The sequence below is a fragment of the Nomascus leucogenys genome, chromosome 21, assembly GCF_006542625.1.
Source record: "Nomascus leucogenys isolate Asia chromosome 21, Asia_NLE_v1, whole genome shotgun sequence".
Classification (NCBI taxonomy): Eukaryota; Metazoa; Chordata; class Mammalia; order Primates; family Hylobatidae; genus Nomascus; species Nomascus leucogenys.
Window position 1 is genome coordinate 11,375,163 of NC_044401.1, and position 19,379 is coordinate 11,394,541.

Genomic DNA, 19,379 nt, shown 5'->3' on the forward strand with positions numbered 1-19,379 from the left:
TTCAAACAACCATAGAATCTATGACCCAACTGGACCATTGAGTCATCAGCCTTTGTTGGGATAAGACTTTCACTCAAGGATAAGCATGGTAAGAAATGGTGTTTTTAACTTTTTAAGAACAGGATCCTCTCTTATTTTGTATACTATTGCTGATTGTGTTGGCCAGCTTTGAAAAAATTTTGTCTAATATTGGAAGTTTACTTCTAAATTCCGAAGTGCCACAGAAAGAATGGACTATTGTGAAACATGAGCTTTAGCTAATTACCACATAGCAACATACTGTTAAGTGAGAAAGCAGAAAAGAAAGCTGTATACATACCACAATAGCAACAAAGTAAATCATACCTATGAAACAAAGTCTAGAAGGAAATAAATACAAACTATAAAAGCAATGATGGGGCATTGGCATCATAAGTGAGTGGTTTTTCTTCTGTTTTCCAAAGCTTTCTTCTAAGAAGAATATAGCTGGACCTTCTCTTTATATCCAGTGTGAGTCTCCCTTTTAAATAAGTGTGTTTAGGTCATTTGCATTTAATGTGATTATTGATTTCCTTATGTTTAAATCTATCAGCTTATAATTGGTTTTTTATATCTCTCATCTGCTCTTTGTTCCCTTTTTTCTTTTTCTGCCTTTTGAATTTACTGATCATATTCAATAACTCCATTATCTCTCCTTTATTGGGTTATTAGTTATAACTTTTGCATTTAGTGCTTGCTTTCAGATACATAATTTACATCTTTTACTTGTATGTAACAGCCTATCTCCAAGAGATGTAATACCATTTCAGATCCAATATAACAAACTAACAAGAGTATTCTTCCATCTCCTTACTTTAGTACTAATGTCATACATTTTATTTCTTCATATGGCTTAAACCTCACAAAACACTGTTATTAATTTTGTTGCAAGAAAAACTTATCTTTTAGAAAGCTTTAAATAATAGACAAAAATAATATTACCCATAGAATCATCATATAGGTAATATGGGACAGTTAGCTGGACAAACATTGCTGAAGTATGATTCCATCTATATAGAATCTAAGACCTAGGAAACCTTGTTGTTCATACACTTGCATCTAAAATTTCCACTTCAGAAAGCAAATGCCAAAATACAAAGCAATATGTTTATATAAATGTAAATACATAATGTATATATAATATATATTATAATGTGTAATATAATATAATGTGTATATAATATGTGTATATAATATTTATACATGTGTGTTTATATATACACACATTTATATTTATAAATGTGTATATAATATATATGTGTGTATATATATAAACATATTGCTTTGTATTTTATATTTATATGTGTATGTACATATATAAACATACACATATATATTGTTCATATATCATAAAGAAGATGAGTGGTGAAACTTTGTTTTTTGCTTCTATTTGAAATTAGCCTTACTGGACTTATATTAATTTTATGACATAATAAAAATTAATATAATATACCTTTGGTTCAAAAACAATTAAAAATAATGATTTTAAGTTTATGGAAAGTATAAAAGTGTTTAGGGTATAAAAAATAAGTGGAAAGAGGAAGAATAAAAATACGTTATATGGTCATAATTACTATTACGTTAAAAATTAAAAGCAATCTTTAAGAAATTCTGTTATATTCAAAATCAGGCAGTATCACTTTACAGAGCTGCTGCAGACAGAGAGGAAGTGGAGTGGGGCGGGACACTAGATTAAACAAAAAACATGACTCATTTTTCAAATACCTCAAATCCTAAAGAGGAAATTATTTCTCCTGACATAAAATATCTAAAATGTTCCCTTTTGCCCCTGCTGCACACATACACAAAATACTAATTGAGAAGAAAATAAAATGGCAACAGGCAGGGAGCACTGAAGTTAGAAGAGAGCTATAGAATTAAGTGGATAAGTAGGCATTCTTAGGCCGTACAGCATCCTACAAAATGTAGTCAAGGGAGTGCAGTTTAATTAATTGAATAGAGACTTATCTGAGTAAACTTCAATTATACAGTGTTCAATGACTAAGAATAAAACCTTAAAATATTATTTCTAATAAACATTGGCTGGGCATGGTGGCTCACACCTGTAATCCCAGCACTTTGGAAGGAAGGCAGAGGTGGGCAGATAACTTAAGGTCAGGAGTTTGAGACCAGCCTGGCCAACAGGGTGAAACTCTGTCTCTGCTGAAAATACAGAAATTAGCCAGGCGTGGTGGTACGTGCCTGTGATCCTAGCTGCTTGGGAGACTAAGGTAAGAGAATCACTTGAACCCGCGAGGCAGAGGTTGCAGTGAGCTGAGATCACACCACTGCACTCCAGCCTGAGTGACAGAGTGAGACTCCATTAAGGAAGGAAGGAAGGAAGGAAGGAAGGAAGGAAGGGAGGGAGGGAGGGAGGGAAAAGAAAGAAAGAAAGAAAGAAAGAAAGAAAGAAAGAAAGAAAGAAAGAAAGAAAGAAAGAAAGAAAGAAAGAAAGAGAGAAAAGAAAGAAGAAAGAAAGAAAGAAAGAAAGAAAGAAAGAAAGAAAGAAAGAAAGAAAGAAAGAAAGAAAGAAAGAAAGAAAGGAAGGAAAGAAAGGGGAAAAAAGTTAACATCACAGCATAAACCAGCATGATAAACAAATGATGGGAAGCATATCAAGGAGGTTCAGTAAAATTTGAAGGAATTCAGGATGAGTTGTAACAGTGATTACTTTCTTAGAGACAGGTCATGAGTTATTTCTATCTGTTTTCAGGTAGTGAGAACTAGAAGTTTATAGCAGACTCTTTTATGTATTATTCAAAGTTTATAAGGTGTGTTGTACTAATGTAATCTTCATAATAATATGGGATCTGTTCATACATGGAATCATCCCTGGATCTGTGTTCAGTTATTTGCAATAAATTCATTTGCTGTTTTTAAAGTCCATGTTAAAGTAGCCTTTCACGTTAGTTTAGAAAGTTACTTTCTTTCCAGACCAAAATGGGATCCATGAAAACAAGAACAAGAACGTGTTGCATCCATGAAAACAAGAACAGTGGCACAAAACAGGTAAGTTTTTTTTATGGAACGTTGCTTTAACAAGATTAATTTCTGTTAAATATAACAAAAAATAGGATACAGTCCAAAATGTGAACAGGACTTGTCTTTGAAAGATGAGCTTTTGAATGTTTTTAATCCTAATATTTATGGTTCCCCAAATATTTGTAATAGTTAAGTTTGATATGAAAAATAACATCTTTGAAAGTTGCACACTTCCCAAACCTAATAAGGAGATTATATGGGATATCTTTAAACTTTATCTTGGTGTCTAGGAGCCATCCTTGTGAATCTCAGTCCACCTTCTCTGGAAGATCGGCCCTTCTGTTAGGATAACTGAAATGTGTAAGACACCATTTATACGTTTACAGACATCCCCTAGGATGCTGTGAGTTTTCTATCTTCTTCCTCAGTTATAGCTGAGATGACCCATGTGGCAACTTCTGGTGTTATCTTCTAATTTGGTATTTGGTATATGATGTACCATCAATTGAAAGTCAATTGACAATGACTACTAGAGCTAGTCAATCTTCTTAAAGCAACTTATTTTTTACATAACTCTAATTCATTAATATTTTCACTGAGGTATGTGAATATATACATATGTATTTCCAGAAAACTATTTTTCCAGAGCTAAGGTCTCTCCCTCTCTCTCCCTCCCTCTCTCTCTCTTCCCCTCCCTCCTTCCCTCTCTCTTCCTCTTGCCCTCTCTCCCTCCTTTCTCCTTTTTTTTTTTTTGAGACGGAGTTTTGCTCTGTCGCCCAGGCTGGAGTGCAGTGGTGTGATCTCGGCTCACTGCAGCCTCTGCCTCCCGGGTTCCAGCAATTCTCCTGCCTCAGTCTCCTGGGTAGCTGGGATTACACGCATACACCACCGCGCCCAGCTAATTTTTGTATTTTTAGTAGAGATGGAGTTTCACCATGTCGGCCAGTCTGGTCTCGAACTCCTGACCTCAGGTGATCCACCTGCCTCTGCCTCTCAAAAGTTCTGGGATCACAGGCATGAGCCACTGCACCCGGCCTTCTCTCTCTTTTCTACCTCCTTCCTTACTCTACCTCTCTTCATATTTTCTTTCCTTCTTAATTGAGAGAACAGTTCTGACTGCAGAAAGAAAAAGCTTATGTTTGTCTGAAACAAAAGAGAAATGTTATTCTAATTACCTTAAAGTATCAATATTCCTTTACCCTACTCCTGACTGATGAACCATAACTACGGGACACAGCATTTCAGACACTCACATCCAAGAGCCTATCTATGAATTTGGGGTAGCGAACAATACAAGGTTTGTAGCATTTTTTTCCTAAATGTATTGGCCAGTTGTTCTCACTGTGCTGGGAATCCTGAGAAGCAGTATTTTGTTTGTTTTTTGTTGTTGTTGTTGTTTTTTGTTTTTCATTTTTTCTCTGCCAGTGTGCTGACCTGCTGGTAGGTACTGAAGACCAATATCAATTCATAGGAACTGACATTTAGTTCAAGGGCCTTTCAGAGTTCAGAAGCATTTAGAAAAGCATCAGTGAAAGCAACTTACATACCTACCCTTATTGGAGCTACAGTCCCTACTAGCTCAGAGGTGCTGAATACTTCCTAGTGAATTGTCTTCCCCATTCATCGATGATTGGTTAACTCAGATTCTCCCTTTTTTTCCATCTTCCATTCATTTAATCATTAAGGCAGAGTACTGGGCTTTGGGGGCATTTTCTTTTTAATTATAAAACTATTGTCTCCAAAAAAATGATCAAAATACTGAAAATTGAAAATCAAAATGATAAACGTTCACTAAGCACATACAAAAAAATTATTAATGTTAATTGCATTTTAGTGCATTTTTCTGGCATTGTTTTGTCTCTTATTTTTCCTTCTTTTAACTTTAATGTTCTCAGAATTTATAAGCACACATGATTGCATTTTCTCATAGCACTTCTTTTACATAGAATAACATGTGATTAAGAGAAAGAATGGTAGTATTGTGTTTTAGTTCTCAACAGGAGGTATATCAGAATGACTAGGAAGATTTTTCAAAAACATTCTTTCTCACACAAAGATATGCTTTGATGGAAACGGAACAGGGGAAGGAGAGGGTGTGATTGGTGCCTGTGCCTTCTGACTGAAATTCCCAAGTGACTCATACCCTCCCTCATAACTCAGGAGTGTGACTAAAAGAGACTCAACCTCTGAATGAGGAAACCTAGGTTTTAGTCAGATCCCCAGCATTCTTTATATATTTATTCATTCAACTAATACCAAGTGAGTGTTTTCTTGGCCCGCACTGGCCTAGGCTCTACGCCTCAAGTGTTAAAGAAGACAGACAAGTTCTCTGACCTCTTGGAGCTTAAAGTTTAGTTGATGTGACAAGCATTGAACAGATAACCATCTTAACATTAATTTAATTTCGGAATAACATTTTCTTTACCCAGTGTGCTCTGAAAACCTTAGCTATGTGACCCTGGGGAGTTAACCTAACCTCTATGCCTCAGTTCCAGCATCTGCAAGATGGCATAATTCAGACTTGACAAATGACCTTACTAGACACATGGTAGAAAGATAAAAAAAAATAGTTGTAAGTGTGGTGTGAAAAATATAATGTGTTAAATAGATATCATGATTGCCATCAGTTAGATTAAAAAATATACACACACACAAATAATCCATATCTTCCCTTCTAGTTAACATATATATTCTGGTGACACCATCATCAAAATGAAGGAAGATATGATATATCCAACTAGCTTCAGTGATTTCCTCAGTAGATGTGGAATAAGTTAAAGTAATTGTTAGTTGATGACTGGGTACAAACTTTTCTGCTTATCTACCACCGTTAACAAACTACACCAAACTACAGTGGCTTAATAGAGGTTAAGAATTCAGAAAGGACTCATCTGAGAGATTCTTATCTTCACAGAAGACTGTAACATCAATTGCAGTCACTCAATGATATTCAGGTGGTGGCTGGGCTAGTGCGGGTTGCGGGGTGAGGAGAGGAAGGGAATGTCTCGGCCTGGCAGCTTGCAAGGAGAGCTGGATGACCAGACTCAGTGGGCCCTTTTCCCCTCCACAGAGCCACAGGCGCTTTTTATGTGGTCACCATGTTTTGCTTCTCACATGGAAGATCAGGGCTCCAAGAGTGAGAGTCCCAAGAAACAAAGTAGCAATTGCCGGTATATTAAAGCTTGGGCCTGGAAATAAGCATTGTTTCCCTTCCACTGTATTATATCAAAGCAAATCCACCCAAATTCAAGGGAAGGAAAAATCAATCTCATTTCTCTATAGGAGGAATGTCTAATAATTTGCAGGCATCTTTAATCTGCTATGCAAATACTGGTAAACATCAACTATCGCTTAATTCTTTTCTCCACTGGCCTCAGCCCCCATTCATCCATCTTTGTTTCCACAACATGTACAGTGTCAAGTAAACTCCTCATTTTATATAAGATTTATAACAAAGAAAGGAAATAGGGGGAAAAATTATTCCCTGCAGGCCCCTCTTAAAGAAGTGACTGAAGAGAGAAACTTGCAACAACACCCTAAACCAACCAGTGTTAGTACATTCAACCCACAAGCTTGGGGAAGGAGTAAGAGTGTCGCTTGTGTTGAACTTCTCTCTTTCCTCTATTGGGAATAAAATATCATTTTGTTTTTCATCTGATAATTTATTAACAAAGAGAAAAACAAAAAATAAAGCCCTAAGTGCCTCCTCTCTGATGTTCAGGTCCTGACAGTTAAATAGATTTCTAACAGTGTGCTTGTAATGATCAAATGGCAAGTGAACTTAGAGGTCTTAAGGAGTTAATTATGACAGAATTTAAACTGTAGTATATTTTTACTTTCTGTATAAGATGTACCGAAAATTATACTTTATTCTAAAGGAAAAAAACACGGCATAAAAAAAAGAGCATCTGGAGTCAGATACGCCTTAGTTTGAGAAGCATCCCTGACACATAGGAAGGGTAAGACTAGCAATATCACAGCTGAGTTTCCATTTCTTCAACACCATTGTTGCTGAAGAAATCAGGTGTGAAATATGTCTATATAAGGACTAACATAGTAGATTTCCAAGAAATATTTGCCAAAGAAATGAATAAAATCCACATCATCAAAGTAACCATCCGAAAAGTAAGATTTGATTCAGAAAGGGATGACCTCTAAGAAAACCAAAGAGGCGAAGTAACATTTATTAAATACCAACTATGAGCTAGGCATTGTGCAAGTTACTGAGGATAAAGACGAAAACACAGACTTTCCTCTCAGAGAAAAGCATGCAACTTAGGAGCTAAATGCAAGGAAGAAAACAATGTTTTTTAGAAATGCAGAGTGTGAGCATACAGCCTGTGGGTCCCAGAGGGGAACAGGCGAGCTGGGCCTTGGGTGAATTTTTAATAATGAGTAGGGATAAATCAAGTAAAAAACAAAGGGCAATGGGGAGAGGCAGGCACAAAAATTATTATGGAAAAAGGCAAATGAGCTTTAGATTAGATCTGAGAAGTAGGGGGAAACAGGCCAGGCATGGTGGCTCACGCCTGTAATCCCAGCACTTTGGGAGGCTGAGGCAGGCAGATTGCTTGAGGCCAGGAGTTCGAGACCAGTATGGCCAACGTGGTGAAACCCATCTCTACTAAAATTACAAAAACTAACTGGGCGTGTACTGCATGCCTGTAATTCCGACTACTCGGGAGGCTGAGGCATGAGAATTGCTTGAACCCAGGAGGCGGAGGTTGAAGTGAGCCGAGATCACACCACTGCACTCCAGCCTGGGCAACAGAGTGAGACTCTGTCAAAAAAAAAAAGTTGGGGGGGGAACAATCAAGTAGGTCTGTTTCCTTTTTAACCTGGCAAGCAGCCCAGTTCCAAGCACATAGTAGGTACTCACAAACTCATTAAAGGCAAGGCACGAAAGGAGAATGTGGGGTACATGATGAGTTTTGTACTCTATTCTAATGACTTCAGATGTTATGCTGAAACCCACAGGGATGTGTTAAATGATTTCAAGTAAGAGCAATGAGATCATATTTCTCTTTCCCAACCATTCATCTCACAATACTCTGGGAAGAGAATTGGAGGAGATCTATAAACATATAGGTGGAGAAATGGTTAAGCACGTATTAATGTAATCTACCTCTGGAGGGTTGCAAAACTTTTACAAAAATTAAGGCAGGTGTAATGCTCTCTGACTGTTTCACCTGAATCAGAGACTCTCAGGCTCCCTTTCATAGCTGCCTTGAGTGTGAAATTTAGACACAGGCCAAAATACCAGTCAACTCACAGTATATTTCTATTGACCAGCCTGGGTGCTTTCTTGACTAATAAAACTCTTTCCTGATGAAATGACAATTTAGCTCCTGAGCAAGTCTTTGCTGTAAGAATATGTGTGAAGCACAGACCAATAGAAAATGTCTTGTTTTGTGGGGCCTATTTTTTTCCCATGTCTTTTCAGCTTCTTTTTGGATTTTGCTCTAGGCCCTGAATATCGGTAACCTCTCACACTCAAAAGTTCAATCAAAGAAAACACTAGTTTGTACATGATTCACATTATGGCAAAATGGCATTATCTGCTTGAGGCTGTAAGATGGTAGATGAAAGGTGGATTGAACATCAAGCCACTAGTATATCTGTCTGGCTGTCAGACAGAAAAGGGCAAGTGGTCAGTTGGATGAAATGACTTACAAGCCTCCCTTACAAAGTCAAATATGTATCTAAGGATGGTCAGAAAATAAGCACAACCCATACAGCCTTACTTCTGTTGTTCACTCACTCGATTTACATTCATTCATACATACAATATCTCTTGAGAATCTATTTTACCACAGGCCCTAAGCTGGATGTGAGAAGTGAAAGGGTGAGCTAGATACAGACAGGCCCTGTTTTTGACTCACTGCCTCAAGGCAATTTAAAGTTAAGCCAAATTTCCCATGGTTTCTGAGATGTAGTCTAATTAGTTCCATTCCCACACTTGGTTTGTGCCCTCATTCTCAGGATAAATATTTCTATCCTTCAAGGATTTACTCTTAATCTATCTCTTCTATAAACCGTCCTTATTATTCTGACTCCAAATAATTTCTTTGTCTTACAGCTGTTTGACAAATGTTAGCCCCCAATCATGTAATGTGCCACTCCATGACTGACTAATTACCTGAAAGAATAAATACAGATACAGATATGCTGATATATAGATATCACAGAATAACATGTGGTTTTCCAAGCTTTCATTTGCAACACAAATAAAGATGAGTATTTACAATTGATAATGTATTTGAAACACCTTCAGCAGGACTGAACAACTAGTTCATATGAACTTCACCAAAGATGACCTAAAAGTGATTGTTTTATCCTTCAGGTCAGAATCCATTTAGGAGAGATGACTAGACATGTTCCATGTTCAATAGGAAGATAATATTCGTGCCTGAATGTGACAAGTGACATTTTTCAACTGTGAATCTTTAAAAGTTGGCATATAAAGAAATGAAGAAAAGAAAAGAAATTCTACTGCTTATCATCCTCTAAAGAACACATAAATCTGTCACAGAGGAGAGCAACAGAATTGTTCTCTACCCTCCAGCTGAAATATTTCAGAAACAGGAGATTAAAATTTATTAGATCCTCAGTACTATGCCTGGGAGATAGTGTTCTGTGGATTTTATGAACAATTTGCCAGCAGAGTCAGGTTTAGGGAAGAGTCTCAAAACTTTATCCTTCATTATTATCAGTAAACTACTAAACACAAAACAGGAAGTAAAGGCAAATAGGACATGAAAGTCTCAATAAATATTGAGACTTTTACAGGGTTAAAATGTTTACTTCCTCAGCTCTCCATCCACTATTTGAAACTCCCACCCCCCACAAAATCTACAAAAGATTTCTTCACTTCTTCACTTATACTTCACGGGGTAAGATTTTCAAATTCTTTTATATCCAAATATCAAAGGAATTGCTTTATTTCTACATTGCACTGTCACATAAACACTCAAAAGGAAAAAAGAGAGCTATTTTCCTTTAAGTACCTAATTCCTCCCAGTCCATTAATAGTTGAGCAGGGCACATGTTTGATTGTTATCAAAAGGTCAGATATTATGGAGGCATATTATGATGTATATGCTTGTAAACATTTTCATTTAATCCAAACATTTGTAATCACAAAAAATGCTTTTGTCCACAACTATTAATTAGTTCAACTATTTTGTAACCTGTCTCTGAAAAACAGTCCAAATTATTATCATTTCTAACTACAACTCAAGGAAATTTTATGTTCTACGTCACACAACCAAAAAACTTTCTAATTTTGACCTTATTTAGAAATAAAAGTTTATTTTAAATTATAAATTAAACATAAGAAGTACTTAAGACTGTTTATAAGGTATGTCAGTAACTATAATACAATAGTGTTAGTGTCCTTATAAGAAGAGACATCAGAGAGCTTGCTCTCTCTCTCCCTCTCCTTTCACAGACCAAGGAAAGGTCACATAAGGACATAGTAAGAAGGCGGCCATATGCAAACCAGGAAGAGAGCCCTTAACTAAATCAAATCAGCTGAAACCCTGATCTTGGACTTCTAGCCTCCAGAAGTGTGAGAAAATAAATTTGTTTTTTAAGTCACCTAGTCTGTGGTATTTTTTTATGGCAGCTCAAGCAGACTATGACAGGCCCTGTAGTTCCTTTATTCCAGTGAAGTGACAGCAGCCCTTGGGGATTGATACAGTATTGAAAGACTAATTCCTCCAGAAACTGGAAGAGTGCTAACAGCTGTCACCTCTCAGACCTCTCAAAAAAATTGCCTTTGACTGGAGGAATCTGCCTCAACTAGGGTTCTCGTTCCTTCCTAGGGTAGCTCTCATTCTGGCCACAACATGGGCTAAGTAATTTGACCCCCACTTCAGAGCAACCTGTGATGTTTGCTAAAACCTTCACTGAGGCTGCATTGGCATTGAACTTCCCTCAGCAAATTCTGCCTCTTTTCCATCTCTTCCACACGTATTGATTATAAAAGCATGTCACAATAAACTTATTTTTCTAGACTTACCTTCATGTCAGCATCTGCTTTCTAGAGAAGCCAATCTACAGCTCCACCTCATCAGAATTACTTTTAATTTTTTTTGTATAGTTTAAAGCGGATTTCCAAAAAATGTAATAAACACAGCCTGATCCAAAGGATGAGAAGGAAAACCTTGAAAATTTTACTGAGCACCTGTAATGTGCCTGCATTCTAGTTTATGGTTCTTTCGTATGTGTTATCAATTCTTTCCTTCCTGATGTTTATAGTACCAACATATTCATATCATTCTCCAGGAACACCATCAAATTAAAATACACTCATTGCTAACAAATTTTAGATAATGAAAAGAAAACAATGCTCATTTTAAACAGAAAACTGGTTTATAATGCCTTCGAGAAAGCTGACTGTGCGATGCCTATTCTTGTGTCCCCTGCTTTGCTCATTCACTCGCTTTCTTCTTATTCTTTACTACATTACAGTCTTTGCCAACCTCCCTTCAATGCTCAAGTCTCAAATTCTTTATGAAATATCTGTCCACTCCTATTCCCTTTATCTGTAGAGTTTGTGCATGCTAATCAATTAACTCACTGAAAGCTTTTGAGTTCTATAGTTTATATCTCCAAAGGTCTCACAAGCTTTTTAGAGACAGAGAGTATGTATTGTCGTCCTTTAAATCCCTTAATGAGCCCAGTGCCTCACACCTCACCTACTGGAAAAAGAGACAAAGACAGATATGAAACTCTCCTTTGCAGTTTTTCAAAGAAAATCAGAGATAATCTTTTCATGAAAAATGTCTAAATTATCTTCTACCTGAAGAACAGGGGAAGCATTTCAACTCATAATTACACAGATAAATAATCAATATCAATACCCTTCATCTATATTAATATTGAAGAGTGAGGTTTAGAGGTAAATGGTAATACTCAAGCATTACTTAGATATTCTACAGGTTAAACATAAATGGATATAGTAAATAAAGATGGGCTGGTTTAATTTTTGGTATTAATTCAATAAATAATTATTACACACTCACAATATTCTAGAAATTAGGGATATGAAACTCATTTCTCTCTAATCAAAGCAACATCTTTTTTTTTTTACTAGTTCCAGTGAACAAGTAAGAACAGGCAACCCACACAGCATTGGCCAACCAGCCTGATGAAAGGAAGGCACATTTTCAAAAGTCACAGATTCAAATCCATCAAAAAAATTCTCAGAGTATTAGTTCATAGAACATATTTTTTAAAAAAACTTACACCATTTATTAAGCATTTACTATGTAGGAAGTACTGTCATGTGCTTTACGTATATTGCCTCATTTAGTCCTTAATAAAAACCTATAATTGTGCATTTTGCAAAGGAAGAATTTGAGAATCTAAAAGTTTATCAGACAGCTTGAATAATTTTCCCAATATTACATTAAGGTGTTGTCTGATTCCCAAAACTCTGCTCTTAACTATTACACTGCACTGCACTCAGGAAATGAATGTTGATGCTATTTTTCTACCACAGGTCAATAAAAACAACTGTCAGAGAGACCTCGTTTGGCTGCTAAAGTTTTTCTATTAGATATTCCTTGTTTCTGTCTTTATGAGGTGTAATATACTCACTATTTTAATTTTCTTTTTTGCCTATGATAACAATTACAACTTTAGTTAACTAAAAAGTTTATTCAAATAACTCTGGTGGAACTTAAAAATAAAACTTTAATGTGTCTTTTTCTACATCTGACTCCTTTTTCCTTCTGGCCACCTTATTTCATAGATATCAAGTATTCTTTTTTTTTTTTTTTTTTTTTTAGATGGAGTCTTACTCTGTCGCCAGGGCTGGAGTGCAGTGACGCTATCTCGGCTCAATGCAACCTCTGCCTCTCGGGTTCAAGCGATTCTCCTGCCTCAGCCTCCCAAGTAGCTGGGATTACAGGCACCCACCACTACGCACAGCTAATTTTTTGTATTTTTAGTAGAGACGGGGTTTTACCATGTTGGCCAGGCTGGTCTCGAACTCCTGATCTAGTGATTTGAGTGCCTCGGCCTTCCAAAGTGCTGGGATTACAGGCGTGAGACACTGTGCCTGGCCAATATCAAGTATTCTCTTTACAAAGCATTGAAAATGACATTTTACCCTAGGAGTTTTACATACTATGAAGAGTTTGGAAGGCAAAATGTAAGAAAGTATTTTTTTGTCCATCTTAAAATACAGTAAACATTGACCCCCACTTGTTTATGTATTATATTAGGAACTATCTCCAAAATTTGACTTTACTCTTACTGAACCACGTTTACCATACGTGGTGTGTAAACGAAAATGTACTAGCATCACTGTTTTAAATGTAAATAAGACTATATGAAATCTTTACTTTATATGGTGTTTTGTAAAAGACTTAAAAAAATCTCCTGACTTTCCCCTTAAAATATTTACTGAGACAAAAGATAACCAGAATTTAAAATAGCACTGGAAATTAAGCAGAAATACATCTATTGCTGACATTCACTGGAAATCCCCTAAATATATATGTAAACATTGACCCATCGGTGTTATGCTCAGCATTATGAAAGCAAGAACCACGATCACCATTCATCTCTTCCTACTGAGCCCAAATGCTCAGTAAGGCAACAGCTGCACAAATTAGAAGACTGATGAAAATAAGCAGCCATCCATGATATGTGTGAGAACTCTGACTGTCCCCTGGAGTCAGTCTGATATACCTATACTCATCAATGAATGCCTGTTTCTAGCCAGAAAAAGATAGCAAGTTCCTGAAAATGATTTGGGAGGAAATAGTGGGGGGCTGGCAGTGCTATATAAAAACTCAGGAAAAAACTTGGAAAAAGAGAGCAAAAAGAGAAAGAAAAGTAAAAGAGGGAAACTCAGGAAGACTATTGGAAATAGCCATCTTCTGGCACTTCATCTATTAATACAAGGAGTTCAAACACTTCATAGTGGAAAGAACTTGAAGATCCCACCACAGCCCAGCAAAATGGGCTGAGCAGAAAAGGCTGTTGAGAACTGCCCAAATAAGCATAGTATTGTAGAATTTAGGAGAGATCTTAAACAACAGTATACACAGTGCAGCTAACTAAATATAGAAGAACCAGTACGATGGCCTCAAAAAATTCTGCAGAACAAGAGAAAGTGAATATTTTTAGTATTATACTATAAGTCAGAATTAGAGATCACTTATGAACTCCAGAAACCAGACACATTTTTAAAATATTTTGGTGCTCAACAGGATGTATGAAAACATGAGTTTTTTTGCCATTAAAAGTAATGGCAAAAACTGCAATTACTTTTGCAGCAACCTAATACTTTGAAAAGATAACACAGTCGGAAGAAAAGGGAGGTGGCTTATATTGTTATAGTCTGAGGTACTGGCAGTAAAATGCAGAAATGATACTGAAGAAAATAAAAATTGTTATTAACCTACAGTGAAAAATAGGGTCCTTGTAGTGCAGAAGGAGTCATAGTAACAGACTCTCTTGGGCAAAGTAAGGAAATCCAGGTGCTGAAGGTAAACTTAAACCATCAGGTAATTTCCCAAAGCCTTTGAGATCCTCAGCTATTGGGAGCACCAGATGCAAAGGAAGGTGGGGTGGGTTGAGGTCTGAAAAGACTAAGATTAGTTAGATGACTGTAAACATGGGAGTTGGAACACCCAGATCCTCTCCTACATGCCTGTAGCGAGAAGATTATTTCTCACATACATCTGCACTGGCAGGAGAATAGTCGGCTATCCTCAGGAAGGCTCTGGACTTTGTAACAGCACAGCGGAGAGCAGGAGAGAGTATGTGAATGAAAAATACGGTGAGGTATGCATACTTTTCTCCATTTTCTTTTCTCTGTTTTCTGTCCTTCTCCTTGCCTCACTCAGGATTCCAGCAACTGAGTATAAGGATCCTCCTCTCTCTGCACCCTACCACAAAAAGCTGGAAAAAAGAGATTCTTGGGTGTAAATCTATAACCTCCCAAAAAAAAAAGTGTTCCTATTGTGCCATTTTGTAGGTCCTTCAATTAAAAGGCTGACTCTCTTCCCAATCACTATGGTGTTCATGAATCCACCAACCAACAGGCCCACTCTCCCCATAGAGATTTGACTTCTAATGAGCTTTTTGGTGCCTCTTGAATATGAACAGACTATGAATGGAAAGATCAACAATTATTTAACAACTGTTTCAATGTAAAAAGGAGAAACCAAAAGACCCAACTCAAAACTGGAACAAAAAATATTTTTTAAGGAAAAAAAGCTAAGAAAATATAGAGAGAAGAAGAAAGCTGATGGAAATCAAATATATGTATGTATATGTATGAATAGAGGATTAAGATAGCAGATAGGACGCAGGACTAACTTGCAGCTCCTGCTTGGAAGGATGGAGCAGTGTGTGGAAACCCACATCATGAACTTTTAGTCTCAGAATTACCTCAGGAACAGCTCCAGCAAAACAGCAGATTGGAGATGGGAGCCAACCAGGGCTGCATTGGAGGTTGAAATAGCAAAGAGTAGACACCTTTTTAGACAGGTGTTCTTCAGCACCACTGACAACACAGTTTCGACAATATTTTATGACAGTGGATGATGACAGTTCTACAACAGATGCCTCTCAACTAGGAACCTGTGCAGACTATATTGGAGGAAGTCATTATGTTATACAGCCTCATGATGATACTGAGGAGAGCATGAGTGATCAAGAAGACACAAATGGTTCAAAAGTAAGTTTCAGAGAACAAGATATGTATCTTCCAATAACAAACGTGGCTAGGATAATGAAAAATGCCATACCTCAAACAGGAAAGATTGCAAAAGATGCCAAAGAATGTGTCCAAGAATGTGTAAGTGAGCTCATCAGCTTTATAACATCTGAAGCAAGTGAAAGGTGCCATCGAGAGAAACAGAAAACAATCAATGGAGAAGATACTCTTTTTGCCATGTGTATTAGTCTGTTTTCATGCTGCTGATAAAGGTATACCCAAGACTGGGAAGAAAAAGATTTACTTGGACGTATAGTTACACATGGCTGGGGAGCCTTCAGAATCATGGTGGGAGGCAAAAGGCACTTCTTACGTGAGAGAAAATGAGGAAGAAGCAAAAGCAGAAACCCCTGATAAACCCATCAGATCTCACGAGACTTATTCACTATCATGAGAACAGCACAGGAAAGACCAGCCCCCATGATTCAATTACAAGTCCCTCCCACAACACGTGGAAATTCTAGGAGATACAATTCAAGTTGAGATTTGGTGGGGACATAGCCAAACCATATCACCATGTCTACCTTAGGCCTAGACAGTTATGTGAAACCTCTGAAATTATACCTTCAAAATTTCAGAGAGGCTATGAAAGGAGAAAAGGGAGTTAGTGGAGCAGTCACAGCTACAGGTGGACTAAGTGAAGAGCTTACAGAGGAGGCATTTACTAACCAGTTACCAGCTGGCTTAATAACCACAAATGGTCAACAACAAAATGTTATGGTTTACACAACAGATTTCTGGTGTTCAACAAATTCAGTTTACATGATCTGAAGAAATGATGGAATGAAGGGTATAGAGAAATGAGTCTGTATGATTCTAGAACAGAGACATCAGAAGAAAATGACTGGTGAAAAGATGTATCTTTGTATATTAAATAGCTGTAATGTAGCTTCCTGATGCTTCACTAACTGAGGTGTTAATTCTGACTTGAGAATATTTTCCATCAATGATTTTAAAGAAAAATTTGGATTTTAAAGGTATTAAAAATGTATATATTTTTTATTATTATTTTTTTTGAGACAGAGTCTCACTCTGTCACCCAGGCTAGAGTGCAGTGGCACCATCTCGGTTCACTGCAAGCTCCGTCTCCCAGGTTCACACCATTTTCCAGCCTCAGCCTCGCGAACAGCTGGGACTACAGGGACCAGCCAACATGCCCGGCTAACTTTTTGTATTTTTTAGTAGAGACAGGGTTTCACCGTGTTAGCCAAGATGATCTCGATCTCATGACCTTGTGATCCACCCACCTCGGCCTCCCAGAGTGCTGGGATTACAGGCGTGAGCCACTGCGCCCAGCCAGGTATTAAAATATTTTTGATTTATCTGAGAGTTTTTTGCTCTGTGTGACTCTTGAATGCATTGTATATTGCAATTTATTACTGTCAGAGATTTGTAGACAGTTTCTTATTGTCATATTGAATCATGTTACTTTTGTAATTCAAGTAAGCAGCTGGGTTAATTCATGATGTTTGCCCTTTTAATAAAATATAAGAGTAGAGTTCAAAAAAAAAAAGAACTACCACAGTAACATACCAGGAAAGCTGAGAGAATCCACAGACACTTCAAAGGAACTGGATCACCACTGCAGGCTCCCTGAGACGCTGAAAAACTATGAGTCTGCTTGCTTCTCAATGGGCAGTCTCATAGTCTGGGGCAAGTTCTTAGCCCTGGTCACCGGCTGCCTGGAAATACTCGGTGCTGTTGCTGGGGCACGGTGGAAGTGAGACCGGCCTTTAGGTCTGTGGGCTGCGTAGAAGCAGAGTGAGGCCTGTGACTACTGGTTTTCCCTCACTTCCCTGGTGACTCTAACCACTTCCCTGGTGAGTCAGCAGGGGCAGTCATAATCCTCCTGGGAACATAACTCCACTGGAATGAGAATCACACCCCCAACCCCCAACTCAGCCACAGCAATCCCCACCCAAGGAGAGGCTGAGCTCAGACATGCCTATCCCTGCTCCACCTGGTGGTCTTTATCTATTTGACGCAGCTGCCAAAGATAAACGTCAGAATCCCTTGGGAGCTCTGTGGTCCTGCCCACCATCTAAGAAACCTGAATACTTAACCAGGTGTCCTGAGGCAAGTTTGCATCTTCCTTACAGGGCCACAGCTGATGTGCTCTTTTTTTGAGATGGAATTTCACCCAGGCTGTAATGAGGTGGTGTGATCTGAGCTCACTGCAACCTACACATCCCAGGTTCAAGTGATTTTCCTGTCTCAGCCTCCCCAGTAGCTGGAACTACAGGCATGTGCCACCATGCCTGGCTAATTTTTGTATTTTTAGTAGAGATGGGGTTTTACTATGTTGGTCAGGCTGGTCTCAAACTCTTAGCCTCAAGTGATCCACCCACCTCAGCCTCCCAAAGTTCTGGGATTACAGGCAAGAGCCACTGTGCCCAGGCTGATGCGCTCTTGAAAGCACCACCACCTGGCTGGAGGTCAAGAGACACAAAACCAGTGCACTAAACAAAAACACAACCAAAGACCCCAAGAGAGTTCACATCACTCCCCTGCTACCTCCACAAGAGCAGGTGATGGTATCCATGGCTGCAAGACCTGAAGACAGATCACATCACACGACTCTTTGTAGACATTTCCCAGGACCAGCCTGGAGCCCGGTAGCTCCCCTGGGCAGCTAGACCAAAAAGAGCAAAAACAATCACTACACTTGGGATCTCAGGAAGCCCCATTCCTAGGGAAATGGGGAGAATACCACATTAAAGGAGCACCTCATGGGACAAAAGAATCGAACAGCAGACATTAAATCCTAGATCTTCCCTCTGACATAATCTAACCAAATGAGAAGGAACCAGAAAAACAATTCTGGTAATATGATTAAATAAGGTTCTTTAACACCCCCAAAAGATTATACCAGCTCACATGCAATGGATCCAAACCAAGAAGAAATCTCTGAATTGCCAGAAAAAGTATTCAGAAGGTCAATTAATAAGCTAAACAAGCAGGCGCCAGAGAAAAGTGAAGTCTAACCTAAGCAAATCAACAACATGATATAGTATATGAAAGAAAATTTCTTCAGTGAAATAGAGAGCATTAAAAAAAACATAACCTCTGGAAATCAAGGACATAGAGAAATGCAAAATGCACTGGAAAGTCTCAGCAATAGGATTGAACAAGCAGAAGAAAGAACTTCAGAGCTCAAAGATAAGGCTTTCAAATTAACACAATCCATCAAAGACAAAGAAAACTCATAAAAATAAATGAACAAACCCTCCAAGAAGTTTGGAACTCTGTTAAACCTCGAAACCTAAGAATAATTGGTGTTCCTGAGGAGGAAGAGAGATCTAAAGTTTGGAAAACATATTTGAGGAAATAATCAAGGAAAAATTCCCAGGCCTTGCTAGAGATCTAGACATCCAAATACAAGAAGCTGAAAGAACACCTGGGAAATTCATTACAAAAAGATCATCGCCTAGGCACATGGTCATCAGGTATCTAAAGTCAAGATGAAGGAATCTTAAGGGCTGTGAGGCAAAGCATCAGGTAACCTATAAAGAAAATCTCTCAAATTAACAGCAGATTTCTCACCAGAAACCCTACAAGCTAGAAGGGACTGGGGACCTATTTTTGGCCTTCTTAGACAAAATAATTATCAGCCAAGAATTCTGTAACCAGTGATACT

At 37.9% G+C, this 19,379-nt stretch overlaps 1 pseudogene; it reads left to right on the forward strand.

The window, feature by feature from the left end:
- Positions 1–15,556: 15,556 nt before the first annotated feature.
- On the forward strand, positions 15,557–16,508 carry LOC100606984 (annotated as a pseudogene).
- Positions 16,509–19,379: the final 2,871 nt, after the last annotated feature.